The sequence below is a fragment of the Somniosus microcephalus genome, chromosome 14 (genome assembly GCF_052327205.1).
Source record: "Somniosus microcephalus isolate GS21.2 chromosome 14, FLI_Smic_1.0, whole genome shotgun sequence".
NCBI classification, from domain to species: domain Eukaryota; kingdom Metazoa; phylum Chordata; class Chondrichthyes; order Squaliformes; family Somniosidae; genus Somniosus; species Somniosus microcephalus.
This window is the reverse complement of record NC_141000.1, coordinates 85,795,015-85,811,902: the sequence shown is the minus strand read 5'-3', so window position 1 is coordinate 85,811,902 and position 16,888 is coordinate 85,795,015. Positions and strand designations below refer to the sequence as shown.

The 16,888-nt window shown below is 44.2% G+C and overlaps 1 protein-coding gene across 3 annotated transcripts in view; it reads left to right on the top strand.

Moving 5' to 3' along the window:
* gsk3ba (glycogen synthase kinase 3 beta, genome duplicate a) overlaps positions 1-16,888 on the top strand; it is a 164,072-nt gene that overhangs the window by 82,140 nt on the left and 65,044 nt on the right. The gene's annotated exons all lie outside the window — the stretch shown is intronic.

Genomic DNA, 16,888 nt, shown 5'->3' with positions numbered 1-16,888 from the left:
TCCATTTTTCTAGTGTTACATTAAGACAAAAATACTGGTTATGAATGTAAAGGCAGCTTTGATAGACAAGATGGATAGCTTTTTTTTTTACTTTGCAATATTACAGTATGGACCTGACCGAATTAGCTTAGCTTATCTTGGGTCCATTGTCAGCTTGGCTCAGCTGGCATTCTAGGCTGACACTCCAGTGCAATACTGAAGTACTGTTGCATTGCTGGAGGTGCTGTTCTTTGGAGCATACGGCAAACTGAGACCTTATCCGCCTGTACCAATCAATCTTAACAATCCTGTGGCACTATTCCAAAAAGAATAGCGAGTTCTTGCACCGTACTGGCCAACACCTGCGCAAAAAAAACAAAAAAACAGATATTGATGTTTCTGGGATCTTGCTGTGTTCAAAATGAGAACTACATTTGTTTACATAAGTTACTGCATTTCAGTGAAATTTATTGTATGTGCAGCACTTTTGAGAAGTTTTTGCCACTTGATTGAAGCTTCCTAAGATGCTATTAACTTGTATCTAAAGCAAGGATCATGCTTGAGCAACCTTTTGGAATTCTTTGAAGAAATAGAAGAGATGAAAGATAAAGGAAATGCAATGGATGGAGTTTATATGGATTTCCAAAAATATTTTGAAGTACTATACAAGAGATTTATAGTGCATGGAATTATGGGGAATATGGCCACCTGGGTAGAAAACCGAGTAGAGGTAAAGGGAAGTTTTTTAGACTGGAAAGATGGTGTGGTATTTTAGATTCTGTGTTGGAGCTGCTGTTATTTATTATATACATAAATTATCTGGACTTGCGAATTGTGGGAACAATATAGAAATGGGTACGGGAGCAGTGATTGTTACTGGACTTGTAATCCAGAGGCCTAATGATCCAGAGACGTGAGTTCAAATCCCACCGCAGCTTCTGGGGAATATAAATTCAGTTAATTAACTAAATTTGGAATAAAAAACTAATCAGTAATGGTAATCATGAAACTACCGGATTGTCGTTCAATACCCACCTGGTTCACTTCATATCCTTTTAGGGAAGGAAATTCTTACCCGGTCTGTGACTCCAGGCCCATAGCAATGACACTTAACGCCCTCTGAAATGGCCTAGCAAGCGACTCAGTTGTATCAAACCGCTACAAAAAACAATAATGAGAATAAAACCAGACCACCATGCATCGACCTAGGCACCGGATTCGGACACGACGAAAGCACACCCAGCGCAATCGACTCTGCAGAGTCCTCCTCACTAACATCTGGGGGACTTGTGCCAAAATTGGGAGACGTGTCCCACAGACTAGTCAAGCAACAGCCGGACGTAGTCATACTCACAGTATCGTACCTTTCAGCCAACATCCCAGACTCTTCCATCACCATCCCTGGGTATGTCCTGTCCCATCAGCAGAGGTGGTATACAGTCGGCAGGGAGTGACCCTGGGAGTCATCAACATTGACTACAGACCCCATGAAGCAAACATGGGCTGATTACCACCTACTCCCCTCATTCCCCCTCAACTGATGAATCAGTGCTCCTCCATGTTGAACACCATTTGGAAGAAGCACTGACAGTAGCAAGGGCACAGAATGTACTCTGGGTGGGGGACTTCAATGTCCATCACCAAGAGTGGCTCGGTAGCACCACAACTGGCTGTGCCTGTGGCAGGTGATGAGAGAAGCAACATGAGGGGAAAACCTACTTGACCTCGTCCTCACCAATCTACCTGTCGCAGATGCCTCTGTCCATGACTGTATTGGTAGCAGTGACCACCGCACAGTCCTTGTGGAGATGAAGTCCCGTCTTCACACTGAGGACACCCTCCATTGTGTTGAGTGGTGCTAAATGGGATAGATTCAGAACTGATCTAGCAGCTCAAAACTGGGCATCCACGAGGTGCTGTGGGCCATCAGCAGCAGCAGAATTATATTCCACCACCATCTGTAACCTCCTGGCCTGTCATATTCCATATTGATAACGCAGCTGAAGATGAACTGCCTTGCAGCAATGTCCTGGGACTGAGATGATTGGCCTCCAACAACCACAAGCATCTTCCTTTGTGCTAGGTATGACTCCAGCCAGTGGAGAGTTTCCCACCCCACCCCCTGATTCCCATTGACTTCAATTTTACTATGGTTCCTTGATGCCAATCTCAGTCAAATGCTGCCTTGGTGTGAGGGGCCGTCACTTTCCCCTCACCTCTGGAATTCAGCTCTTTTGTCCATGTTTGGACCAAGGCTGTAATGAGGTCTGGTGCCGAGTGGTCCTGGCGGAACCCAAACTGAGCATCGGTGAGCAGATTATTGGTGAGTAAGTGCTGCTTGATAGCACTGTTGACAACACAGTCCATCACTTTACTGATGATTGGGAGTAGACTGATATGCCGGTAATTGACCGGATTGGATTTGTCCTGCTTTTTGTGGACAGACATACCTGGACAATTTTGCACTTTGTTGAATTCCGCCCCCATCAACATTATGGGGGGTCACCCATTGACCAGAAACTTAACTGGACCAGCCACACACATACTGTGGCTACAAGAGCAGGTCAGAGGCTCGGTGTTCTGCGGCGAGTGACTCACCAACTGACTCCCCTAAGTCTTTCCTGACTTGTGCCTTGTAGATGGTGGAGTGTGATGGAATGCTCTCCACTTGCCTGGATGAGCACAGCTCCAACAACACTCAAGAAGCTCGACACCATCCGGGACAAAGCAGCCCGCTTGATTGGCACTTCATCCACCACCATAAACATTCACTCCCTCCACTGTGTCTGCAGTTTGCTGGTGACACTGAATTAGCAGACTTAAAAACTATGAAGGATGCAGGGGGATGCGGATAAGCTAACAGGATGGGTAGATAGGTGGCAGATGCGGTTCAGTGTAGAGAAATGTGAGGCAATTCATTTTGGAAATAAGAATAGGGATTTTAAGTCCACACTGACTAGTATGATTTTAAATGAAGTTGAGGGGCTGAGGAACCTTGGTGTACAAATTGTTAAAGGTGATGGCGCAAGTAGCTAAGGCCTCAAAAAAGCAGATGGGATGCTTCATTTTGTATCTTCAGGAACAGATTACAGGAAAGATAGAAAAACAATAAAAAATGTGCAATGTAGAGCCAGTAAGATGTTAACGTGGATGCAGGATGTCACAGTTTGTAAGTAGCTTTTTTTCCACAGAAAAAGACCTGGACATATGATTTTTAAGCAGAGGTTGGACTGAAAGGAAATAGTTTCCACAGCCAGACTCGTGCTGGGTTGGTCATCCATAGACAATCAAGAGATGTGGGATGGGCAGCTGTTTTGTACAGTTACCAAACAATTGCTGATTTGTTAGTAATGTCTGGTTATTCAGGATACATCTAGCACTTTGGTGTTGATACATTTCTTTTGATCTCTGCGAGTCCTTTGAAGGGAGATGTCTTAAGAATCAACACAGACACCAGAAATCAGTCAGTCAAGGCAGCAGAACGGCTGCATGTGTGGAACTTCTCCCCTGGTCAGGTGGAGTTTATGTTTTTACATTAAGAGACTACTGACGTGGGCTCGTATGCACGTATTCCTGTTTTTGTAACCGTACATGAACTTATTTTGTCAAGTGACTGTGTTCTGTATGTTTTACCTGCTGTGAAATAAAAACGCTTACAAACTGAACCAAACAACACTTTGCCTAGTGTTCAACTTGGTCTACCTTCGGAGACATTAAAGGGCAACGCGTGCTTAAGACAGAGATATAGTCCAGATCACAAAGCTGTTTCATTGTTGCACTTCAAGTTCCAGACTATAATCTACATATAGATTGGGCTAACCAAATTAGTAACAATACTGTGGAGGAGGAATTCCTGGAGTGTATACGGGATGGTTTCCTGGACCAATATGTCGAGGAACCAACCAGAGATCAGGTCATCTTAGACTGGGTATTATGTAACGAGAGAGAATTAATTAGCAATCTTGTACGAGGCCCCTTGGGTCGGAGCGATCATAATATATGATCGAATTCTTCATTAAGATGGAGAATGAAGTAGTTGACTCGGAGACTAGGGTCCTGAATTTAAATAAAGGCCTATGATGGTCTGAGGTGCGAGTTGGGTAGGATTGATTGGGGAATGTCACTCAAAGGGTTGACGGTGGATAGGCAATGGCAAACATTCAAAGACCGCATGGATGAATTACAAAATTTGTTAATCCCAGTTTGGCATAAAAATAAAACAAAAAAGGTGACTCAACCGTGGCTAACAAGGGATAGCATAAGATCCAAGGAGAGGACATATAAATTGGCCAGAAAAAGCAGTAAACCTGAGGATTGGGAGCAGTTTAGGATTCAACAAAGGAGAACAAAGGGATTAATTAAGAAGGGGAAAATTGAATATGAGAGTAAGCTTGCAGGGAACATAAAAACTGACACAAAGCTTTTATAGATATGTGAAGAGAAAAAGATTGGTGAAGTCAAGCGTGGGTCCCTTGCAGTCAGAATCAGGGGAAATTTATAATGGGGAACAAAGAAATGGCAGACCAAATAAATACATATTTTGGTTCTGTCTTCACAAAGGAGGACACAAATAACCTCCCAGAGATGTCGAACATAGGGTCTAATGAGAGGGAGGAACTGAATGAAATCAGTATTTGTAGGGAAATGGTGTTAAGGAAATTGATGGGATTGAAGGTGGATAAATCCTCAGGGCCTGATAATCTACATCCTAGGATACTTAAGGAAGTGGCCCTAGAAATAGTAGATGCATTGCTGATCATCTTCCAACATTCGATGGAATCTGGAACAGTACCCATGGATTGGAGGGTAGCTAATGTTACCCCACTATTCAAAAAAGGTGGTAGAGAGAAAACGGGGAATTACAGACCGGTAAGCCTGACGTCGGTAGTGGGGAAAATGCTAGAGTCCATTTATAAAAGGTGTAATAGCAGAGCACGTGGCAAACAGTGACCGGATCGGACAAAGTCAACATGGATTTACAAAAGGTAAATCGTGCTTGACTAATCTACTGGAATTTTTTGAGGATGTAACTGGTAAAATAGATAAGGGAGAACCAGTGGATGTGGTGTATTTGGACTTTCAGAAGGCTTTTGATAAAGTCCCGCATAAGAGATTAGCGTGTAAAGTTAAGGCACATGGGATTGGGGGCAAGGTATTGACTTGGCTAGAGAACTGGTTGGCAGACAGAAAGCAAAGAGTTGGAATAAACGGGTCTTTTTCCGAGTGGCAGGCAGTGACTAGTGGGGTACCGCAGGGATCGGTCCTTGGACCCCAGCTATTCACAATATAAATGATCTAGACAAGGGAACTAGATGTAATATCTCCAAATTTGCAGACGACGACAAAGCTGGGTGGGCGTGTGCGCTGTGAGGAGGATGCTGAGAAACTCCAGGATGATTTGGACAGGTTGGGTGATTGGGCAGATGGATGGCAGATGCAATATAACGTGGATAAATGTGAGGTTAACCACTTTTGTGGCAAAAACAGGAAGGCAGATTATTATCTGAATGGCAATAGATTGGGAGAAGGGGAAGTGCAACGAGACCTGGGTGTCCTTGTGTACCAGTCGCTGAAGGTAAGCATGCAGATGCAGCAGGCGGTTAAGAAGGCAAATGGTATGTTGACCTTCATAGCGAGAGGGTTTGAGTACAGGAACAAGGATGTCTTGCTGCAGTAGTACAGGGCCTTGGTGAGACCACATCTTGAGTATTGTGTGCATTTTTGGTTGCCTTATCTGAGGAAGGATGTTCTTGCCATGGAAGGAGTTCAGCGAAGATTCACCAGGCTGATACCTGGGATGGCAGGAATGACGTATGAGGAGAGATTGGGACGATTGGGCTTGTACTCGCTGGAGTTTAGAAGAATGAGAGGGGATCTCATTGAAACATAAAATTCTGACAGGACTGGACAGACTAGATGCAGGAAGGATGTTCTCGATGGTCGGGGAGTCCAGAACCAGGGGTCACAGTCTAAGGATAAGGGGTAGGCCATTTAGGACAGAAATGAGGAATTTCTTCACCCAGAGAGTGGTGAACCTGTGGAATTCTCTACCACAGAATGCAGTAGAAGCCAATTCATTAAATATATTCAAGAAGGAGTTGGATATATTTCTTAAGGCTAAAGGGATCCAAGGGTATGGGGAGAAAGCAGGGACCGGGTACTGAAATTGGGTGATCAGCCATTATCGCATTGAATGGCGGAGCAGGCTCGAAGGGCCGAATGGCCTACTCCTATCTTCTATGTTTCTATGTATCGCAGCAGCAGATACGGGGCAATGGAATTCAACTGCCATAAAAAAGCAGGCAACCAGACCGATTGAGATAGCAACTGACACCACTGAATCTGAGTAGATACCTGCAGCAGACCTGAATTCCTAAGAGTTATGGTTATGAAGAGACTTGGGAAGTTGGGGCTTTTTTCGCTGGAACTGAGGAACTGGGGATGGGTGTGCGGGGGTGGGGTGAGCGGTAACCTGGTAGAGGTCTTCAAGATTATGGAGGGTTATAATAGGGCAAATAGTGATAGATTGCTCCCATTGGATGGCAAAAAAAGCTGTAAATTGAAGATCACAACAAATTAAAGTGGGAGGTTAGAAAAAAAAACTTCCGTTTCACAGAGGGTGGTTAGAATGTTGAAGCAGAAATACTTTTAAAAAGAGAATTAGATTATTTGAGAAAAATGGCTATTAAAGGATACCGTGAACAGTAGCGTAGTAATGTTACTGGGCTAGTAATCCAGAAGCCTGGACTAATGATCCAGAGACGTGCGTTCAAATCCCACCACAGCAGCTCGGGAATTTAAATTCAGTTAATTAAATAAATCTGGAATAAAAAGCTAGTACAGGTAGACTACCCTTTATCCGAACTTCCGAAAACCGAAACCCTCTAAAAACCTTCGGTTTTTAGAGGGTTCTGGTTTCGGAAGTTCGGATAAAGGGTAAGTCGTGCGCGCGACCCCCCCCCCCCCCCCCCCCCCCCCCCCGCCGAACCCGACCCCCACCGACTTACGCTGAGCGTCAGCGTAAGTCGTGCGCACGACCCCCCCCCCCCCCCCCCCCGCGGACCCCCGCCGTCCCACCTTCCGAAATTCTCCGAAAACCGAAACACGGCTGGTCCCGAGGTTTTCGGATAAAGGATAGTCTACCTGTATCAGTAATCGTAACCATGAAACTATCGGATTATCATAAAAACCCATCTGGTTCACTAATGTCCTTTTTAGGGAAGGAAATCTGCCATCCTTACCTGGTCTGGCCTATGTGTGACTCCAGACCCACAGCAATGTGATTCACTCTTCACTGCCCTCTGAAATGGCCGAGCAAGCCACTCAGCTGTAACAAACTGCTACGAAACACAATAATAAGAATAAAACCGGCACTGGCCACGGACACGTCGACCAGCCCAGTCGACCCTGCAAAGTCGTCCTCACCAACATCTGGGGATTTGTGCCAAAATTGGGAGAGCTGTCCCACAGACTAGTCAAGCAACAGCCTGACACAGTCATACACTCAGACTTTTCAGCCAATGTCCCAAACTCCTCCATCACCATCCCTGGGTATGTCCTGTCCCATGGGCAGGATGGACCCACCGGGGTGGCGGTACAGTCGGGAAGGAGTGGCCCTGGGAGCCCTCACCATTGACTTCGGACCCCATGAAGTCTCAAGGCTTCAGGTCAAGCATGGGCAAGGAAACCGCCTGCTGATTACCACCTACCGCCATCCCTCAGCTGATGAATCAGTACTCCTCCATGAACCCCACTTGGAAGAAGCACTGAGGGTAGCAAGGGCACAGAATGTACTCTGGGTAGGGGACTTCAATGTCCATCACCAAGAGTGGCTTGGTAGCACCACTACTGGCAGAGCCCTGAAGGACGAAGCTGCCAGTCTGGGCTTGCGACAGGTGGAGAGAACCAACACAAGGGAGAAACCTTACTTGACCTCGTCCTCACCAATCTATCTGTCGCAGCTGCATCTGTCCATGACAGTATTGGTAGCAATGACCACCGCACAGACCTTGTGGAGACGAAGTCCCATCTTTACACTGAGGATGTGTGGCACTATCACGATGCTAAATGGGATGGTTTCAGAACTGATCTAGCAGCTCAAAACTGGGCGCCCATGAGGTGCTGTGTGCCATCAGCAGCAGAATTGTATTCCATCACAATCTGTAACCTCATGGTTCGGCATATCCCTCACTCTACCATTACCATCAAGCCAGGGGACCAAACCTGGTTCAATAAGAAATTTAGAAGAGCATGCCAGGACCAGCACCAGGTTTACCTAAAAATGAGGTGCCAACCTGGGGAAGCTGCAGCACAGGACTACATGCATGCTAAAAAGCGGAAGCAGCATGCTATAGACAGGGCTAAGAGATCCCACAATCAACGAATCAGATCACAGCTCTGCAGTCCTGCCACATCCAGTTGTGAATGGTGGTGGACCATTAAACAACTGAGATGAGGAGGCTCCATGAATATCCCCATCCTCAATGATGGTGGAGCCCAGCAAAAGACAAAGTTGAAGTGTTTGCAACCATCCTCAGCAAGAAGTGCCGAGTGGATGATCCATATCGGCCTCCTCCTAAGGTCCCCACCACCACAGAAGCCAGTCTTCAGCCAATTCGATTCACTCCACGTGATACCAAGAAATGGCTGAGCACACTGGATACAGCAAAGGCTATGGGCCCTGACAACATCCTGGCTGTCGTGCTGGAAACTTGTGCTCCAGAACTAGCCGCGCCTCTAGCCAAGATGTTCCAGTACAGCTAGAACAGTGGCATCTACCCGACAATGTGGAAAACTGCTCAGGTATGTCCTGTCCACAAAAAGCAGGATAAATCCAATCCGGTCAATTTCTGTATTGATTTTATGATGTCATAGTCATAATGGCACAGAAGGAGGCCCTTCAGCCCATTGAGTCCATGCCGGCTCTCTAGAGCAATCCAGTCAGTCGTCTTCCCCCCCCCCCCCCCCCCCCCCCCCCCCCCGCTCTATCCCCGTAGCCCTGCAAGTTTATTTCCCTCAAGTGCCTATCCAGTATCCCCTTGAAAACATTGAGTGTCTCCTCTTCCACCACTTCTGTCGGCAACGAGTTTCAGGTCCTCGCCACTCGCTATGTAAAAAAGTTTTTTCTCGCATCCCCCCCCCCCCCCCGTATCTCTTGCCCAAAACCTTAAATCTGTGTCCTAGTCCTTCTACCATCAACTAATGGGGACAGCCTTTCCCCGTCTAGCCTATCCAAGTCCGTCATAATCTTGTACACCTCTATCAAATCACCCCGCAACCTCCTTTTGCTTTAATGAAAACAAATCCAGCTTCTCCAACTTGTCCTTGTAACTAAGATCTCCCATCCCCGTAACCATTCTGGTAAATCTCCTCTGCACCCTCTCGAGGGTCTTCACATCCTTCCTAAAGTGTGGTGACCAGAACTGGACGCAATACTCCAGTTGTGGCCTAACCGGTGCTTTATAAAGGTTCAACATAACTTCTCTACTTTTATACTTAATACCTCTATTTATGAAGCTCAAGATCCCATATGCTTTGCTAACCACTCTCTCAATATGTCCTGTCCCCTTCATGGACCTATGCACATTAACTCCCAGGTCCCTCTGTCCCTGCACACACTAAAACTGTGCCATTAAGTGTATATTGTCTCTCCCTATTCCTTCTGCCAAAATGCATCACCTCTCAATTCTCTCTATTAAATTCCACCTGCCACCTGTCTGCCCATTCTGCTAGCCTTTCTATGTCCTGTTGCAGTTGATTGGTATCGTAGTCACTGTTTGCCACACCCCCAAGTTTGGTGTCATCGGCAAATTTAGAAATTCTACTCTGTATTCCAATATCCAGTCATTTATATATATCAAAAAAAGCAGTGCCCCCCCAACACTGACCCTTGGGGAATGCCACTGTCTGCCATCCTCCAGTTTGAAAAACAGCCATTTACCCCAACTTGTTATTTTCTATCCTTAAGCCAATTCTTTATCCAAGCTGCCACAGAACCACCTATTCCATGAGCCTCAATTTTGTTAACCAACCTTCTATGTGGTACTTTGTCAAACGCCTTCCTAAAATCCATGATGACAACATCCATTGCATTTCCTTCATCAATCCTCCCTGTTACTTCATCAAAAAATTCAATTAGATTAGTCAAACACGATCTGCCTCTTACAAATCCGTGTTGGCTCTTGTTAATTAGCTTAAACCTCTCCAAGTGCCCGTTAATCATTTCCTTGATTATTGTTTCTAAAACTTTACCCACCACTGATGTTAAACTAGTATTGTCCTTGCACCCTTTCTTGAACAATGGTGTCACATTTGCCACTTTCCAATCCTCGGGCAGCTCCCCCACATCTAGGGAAGATTGGAAAATTATGGCAAGCCCTTCTGCTATCTCCTCCCCCAATTCCCTTAGCAACCTGAGATGCAAGCCATCTGGACCAGGCGACCATGTCAAGCTATTTGGAATAAACAACCGCCTGTATTTAATCTTCTCCACACACGACTTGCTGTAACTTTACACTCTTTGCCAACGACAGAACAGTTGTGCCAAATTAGACTTCTTATCCAATATCCAGTGTTGGATGAGCCGAAATTTCCTCCAATTAAACATTGGGAAGACCGAAGCGATTGTCTTCGGCCTCCGCCACAAACTCCGTTCCCTAGCCACTGATTCCATTGCTCTCCCTGGCCACCATCTGGGGCTGAACCAGATTGTTCAAAATCTCGCATCCAATTTGACCCAAAGCTGTGCTTCCGACCCCATATGCTCTCCATCACAGAGTGCCGCTGTAATATCATCCATTTCTGCCCCTGCCTTAGACTGTACTATGTTCTCGTGGCCAGCCTCCCATCCTCCACTTTCCATAAACTTCAACTCATCCAAAACTCTGCTGCCCTTCCTGCACGAAGTCCGCTCACCTATCGCTCTCTTGTTCCCACTGATCTACATTGGCTCATCATCTCTCAGTGCCTCCAATTGAAAATTCTCATCCTTGTGTTCCAATCGAATAATGCCTATGGATTTGGAAGACAACCATATGTTCAAGGACTTTGGAGAGGAAAGGGGGCTTGAAGATGGTTTACAAGTTTGGAAGATGGGCCCGAGTGGGTTTTCAGAGGAGAGGGTGATGGCAATTATGAAAGGGAGGTGAACAGTACATGAGGAAATGGAACCATTTACAGCTAGCATGGGGTCCAGGAAGGGAAGATTGATCGGTATTTTAGTGGGAATGGGATCAAGGTAGCTGCAGGTGGGTCTCGTGGACAAGATGAGTTCCTAGAGTGTGATGGGGTGGAGGGGGTAATGGGAGTGTGTTCAGGGTTTGGGTGAAGGGAAGCTGTTGGGGGATGGCTTGGCATGGCAGCAATGCGGGAGGGGGAGATGTAGCTGAATAGATGGTCTCCATGTTAAGTGACAAATAAATCCATGAGCTCCTCGCACTTGTTGACGGGACAGGTTTTAGAAAATGGTTGATAATGAAGAAAAGAATCCGGGGTTATCCTTGGATCCCTGGATCATCCTGGAGTAATGTTTTGGTGGAAAAAAGTGAGACCTGATAGTACTTGCTGTGCCAGATCTGGTGATGGCTGGCTAAACCAGTTTGACCAGAGAGAAGGATGGGGTAGTTGGCGTTGTTGCTTGTAAGGTTGTGCAGCAAGACCACTCAAAGTGCTTGACATGAGGAAGACAAAAGTGGATGCTGAGCAGGAGGGGGAGAAGTGAAGATGATTGGGGAAGAGGGGAACTATGGTCGAAGAGAAGGGTTTTAAGTAGGGCTTCGAAAGCCGGGAAGGAGTGGCTAAATGGAGGGAACTGTAGTCTGTAATAAGACTGTTCAGGCATAAAATAAACGAGTGAAGTCTGAACTCTGATTTTTCATCCTAATGCATGCAACCCTGTGAATTAGTACACTACTCATGTAGACATATTTTGGAAGCACCTCCTGTACCATGACTCATAATTGAATGGAGGTCACACATAACTGCAGATAATGAAAACAATTGGGCCAAACTATTTGAATTTAACATTGCCTTTAAGGTGAATCCAGATGATTAAGTTGAAGTGAGTTTCTGTTTGGACCAGAGTTGGACTGGTTTTGCTTTTTGTTCATATAGTACCACTTTTCTAGCATTAAACATTACTGGCATGTAAATCCTTACCAAGATATATCCATAATGTTCATTGATGGGAACAACTAAAAACAAACTTGTTCTTCGTTTTGTGTCATAGTTGCAAAACTGGCATTTAAAACTGGTTCATACTGGTTCATATTTGTGAGCAAATCTGTATGACTTTGAAGAAATCATAATATGGTCGCTGTATTCAAGTTATATAGATTTGAAAACTTTTACATATTTCAGACTGATAATTTGCTTCACCAGAATGATACCAGGGCTTAATGGTTAAATTATGAGGAAGGGTTACATAAACTTGGCTTGTATTTCCTTGATTATAGAAGATTGAGGGGTAACGTTATCGAGGTATTTAAATCAGAAAATAATTCGCTACGTTAGATATAGGAAAAAATATTCACTCTGGTGGGCAAATCCAGAACCAAGGGGGGTTTAATCAAATTAGAGCCAGGCTATTCAAGAGTGAAATCAGGAAACATTGTTTCACACACATGGTAGTAGAAATCTGGAACTATCCCCAAAACGGTGTGGATGCGAAGTCAGTTGAAACTTTCAAGACTGAGATGAATAGATTTTTGTTAAGTAAAGGTATCAAGGGAAATGGAGCAAAGGCAGATAAAAGGAGTTGAGGTACAGATCAGCCATGATCTAATTGAATGGCGAAACAGGCTTGCTGGGCTGAACAGCCTGTTCCTATGATGAGACTGGCTTGAGCTGAATGACTTGTACTTCCTCATCACCTACTTCCTCCAGACATGTCATGCATGAGCCTTCAGGTCGACTTAACTCTTTTTTTAAAATACTATTGCAGCATATCTGTAACTAACTGAAGCTTTTGTGCACAGTATGTCTGCACGCTCCTCTTTTGCAAATTTAAAGAAATAAATTATATAAAACATGATATGGAAAGGTGAATTTCTGTGTGTTTCAAAAAAACTTTTCTGGCATTGTAATGGGCATAGATATCAGCTGTTTATACTGTCAAATATGTCCTTGCCCTTGACCCAGTTACTTTTATTACTTCTCTTGCATACCTTTTCTTCCCCCCCCACCGTCACTCTTTCAGTAATGCTCTGGCTCCTAGATACTGCCAGTAGCAGGAACTGTCCCTGGCTTTTGTTCATTCTAAATTGGTTAGTACTGTATATTGAAGTTTGGTGGTTGGATCTGATATGTTTTTAGCTAGGTTCAACTTTTTGCTGACGTACACTGCAGCTTTTTAAAGGAGTGGAGAGCACGTGCAGTGAGACGATCAGATAACTGTTTTCCATCAGAGAAATGGAAGAAACTGCTCAGTAGCAGTTATGTCTGTTTGACGTATGGTAGAGGGCTAACAGGTACCAGCTCAGCACAATCCAACTACGAGTAAAAGCATGTTGATTAGAGCTTGTTAGAGCACTATGTAAAGACATCTGACAGAACAACATTGCAGTGCATCGATGGCTCATTGCTGATTGATGGAGCTAAAGTCCTGCAGAGTTGAGGGTGTCTGTGCAATCTGTCTATAATTTGAAGTTGCTATCTTGGCTAAAATAAATTGATTTTCTGTTCTTGCAGCACGCAATTGTCATGTCAACAGCACCAAAATCTAACGAATTGTTTAAAGTTACTACATTTCATATGGTTACTACTGAGTGAAATCAATTGTATTGAAATCCTGTACTTTGGAAATTCAAATCCAAGATCATCTCCCATTAACTGGCATTATTTGTATACATTCTTCTCCAAGCCAAAGAGACTCTACTGGTATCCCTATTGGGCTACATTGGTGTTTTATTGTCTCAGGCAAAAAAAATCACATTGAAAATGTCCACACAAAGCATCGAACTGTTGGTTACTAGCAGTTCATTGGGTATATTAAATGTACAGTTCCTGTTGTGCCAAAATAGCTTAATTTGAATTGCTGGTTAGTTCAACTTTTTTTTTCGTGCTTAAAAAAAAAAAGCCTCCTGTGTTGGTGCCAATTGTTCAATTCAAATTATTGGATAACTTTTTTAATTTAAAAAAAAACACTTAATTATCGGGTAGAAGTTGATCTATAAGCAACTTTTTCTCCGACACCTTTAAATTGGGTCAGGCAGCATCTGGAGAGAGAACTGACAAGTTAACATTTCAGGATTCGACTCCATCAGAACTGGGAGAAATTACAGATGAACAAGATTTCGGAGAAGCAAAACAAATAAAATGCTATTGCCATAATTTTATTATAGCAGTAACATTTGATTTCTTTTGTTCCTATGGTTTCTCTCATTATTGCCTCATGCTAATATAACTTCTGCAGATTAACCATCTCTGTTCTCCACTTAAACACTTCAAAGCTCATTCTATTTATTTGTGTATGTTTCCCACTCCCTTGCCCTTGTTCTGTTCCTTTTTAAAATGCTGTTCATCTGTAATATCTTCCAGCTCTGGTGGTGAGTGCACACCTGAAACATTCACTTGCTTCCTGTTGAACACTAACTTATTCAACATAGTGTTCCTGATGTCATCAGCTTGTGATTTAAACAAATATCCAAATATCAATAGAAGTGAAGTAAAAAGAATGTAATTCTTTAAAAGGGATCCTTGTGGTGAGAATCCTAATAATTTTTTGTTTCTCTGAATCCTTGAAACCTTGCACTACATGAAATAATAAAACTCTACTTGCTAATGAAATGTATACTCTCATGTTCAGTCTTTTGGGTTTGTTGAGCTCACATTTTTGAGAGTATAGAAAATAGTTGCCTGTTTAGTTCAGATTGTGGAATTCTGCCATAAGCAGAATCTGCGGTGGGGGGAGGGGGCGGGATGGGGTGGGAATTGGCACAGACTTTGGCTCAAATGGCCTGTTTCTGTGCTGTAACATTCTGTGTCTCAGATCAACGTCCAAAACAGATCTCCAGTGGAATTCATTACAACCCTTACATTACTAGGATTAATTTCAAACTTTGTTTAATTTGTACATGCAGTTTACTTTACATAGCCTCCGTGAAAAGAAATGTCAGGAATTCCTTAATGTGTTTGCAATTTTGGATTTGAATTTAGAAACATAGAAGATAGGAGCAGGAGTAGGCCATTCGGCCCCTCGAGCCTGCTCCACCATTCAATGAGATCATGGCTGATCATCCAAATTCAGTACCCTGACCCTGCCTTCTCCCCATATCCCTTGATCCCTTTAGCCTTAAGAAATATATCCAACTCCTTCTTGAATATATTTAATGAACTGGCCTTCACCGCCCTCTGTGGCAGAGAATTCCACAGGTTCACCACTCTCTGGGTGAAGAAATTCCTCCTCATCTCAGTCCTAAATGGCTTACCCCTTATCCTTAGACTGTGACCCCTGGTTCTGGACTCCCCGGCCATTGGGAACATCCTTCCTGCATCCAGTCTGTCCCGTCCTGTTAGAATTTTATAAGTTTCAATGAGATCCCCTCTCATTCTTCTAAACTCTAGCGAATATAAGCCCAATCGACCCAATCTCTCCTCATACGTCATTCCTGCCATCCCAGGTATCAGTCTGGTGAATCTTCGCTGCACTCCCTCCATGGCAAGAACATCCTTCCTCAGATAAGGCGACCAAAACTGCACACAATACTCAAGGTGTGGTCTCACCAAGGCCCTGTACAACTGCAGCAAGACATCCTTGTTCTTGTACTCGAACCCTCTCGCTACGAAGGCCAACATACCATTTGCTTTCTTAACCGCCTGCTGCACATGCATGCTTACCTTCAGCGACTGGTGCATAAGGACACCCAGGTCTCGTTGCACTTTCCCTTCTCCCAATCTATTGCCGTTCAGATAATCTGCCTTCCTGTTTTTGCCACCAAAGTGGATAACCTCACATTTATCCACATTGGGCAGATGCATGGCAGATGCAGTATAATCACCCAACCTGTCCAAATCATACTGGAGTTTCTCTGCATCCTCCTCACAGCACACACGCCCACCCAGCTTTGTGTCGTCTGCAAACTTGGAGATATTACATCTAGTTCCCTCGTCTATATATATTGTGAATAGCTGAGGTCCTGGGACCGATCCCTGCGGTACCCCACTAGTCACTGCCTGCCACTCGGAAAAAGAGCCATTTATTCCAACTCTTTGCTTCCTGTCTGTCAACCAGTTCTTTATCCAAGTCAGTACCTTGCCCCCAATCCCATGTGACTTACCTTTACATGCTAATCTCTTATGCGGGACCTTATCGAAAGCCTTCTGAAAGTCCAAATACACCACATCCACTGGTCTATTCTACCAGTTACATCCTCAAACAATTCCAGTAGATTAGTCAAGCACGATTTACCTTTTGTAAATCCATGTTGACTTTGTCCGATCCTGTCACTCTTTTCCAAGTGCACTCCTATTACATCTTTTATAATGGACTTTAGCATTTTCCCCACTACCGATGTCAGGCTTACCGATCTATAATTCCCGTTTTCTCTCTACCACCTTTTTTGAATAGTGGGGTAACATTAGCTACCCTCCAATCCATGGGAACTGTTCCAGAGTCTATCGAATTTTGGAAGATGACCAGCAATGCATCTACTATTTCTAGGGCCACTTCCTAAAGTACCCTAGGATGTAGATTATCAGGCCCTGGGGATTTATCGGCCTTCAATCCCGTCAATTTCCCTATCACCATTTCCCTACAAATACTGATTTCCATCAGTTCCTCCCTTTCATTAGACCCTATGTTCCACGACATCTCTGGGAGGTTATTTGTGTCCTCCTTTGTGAAGACAGAAGCAAAGTATGTATTTAATTGGTCAGCGATTTCTTTGTTCCCCATTATAAATTCCCTTGATTC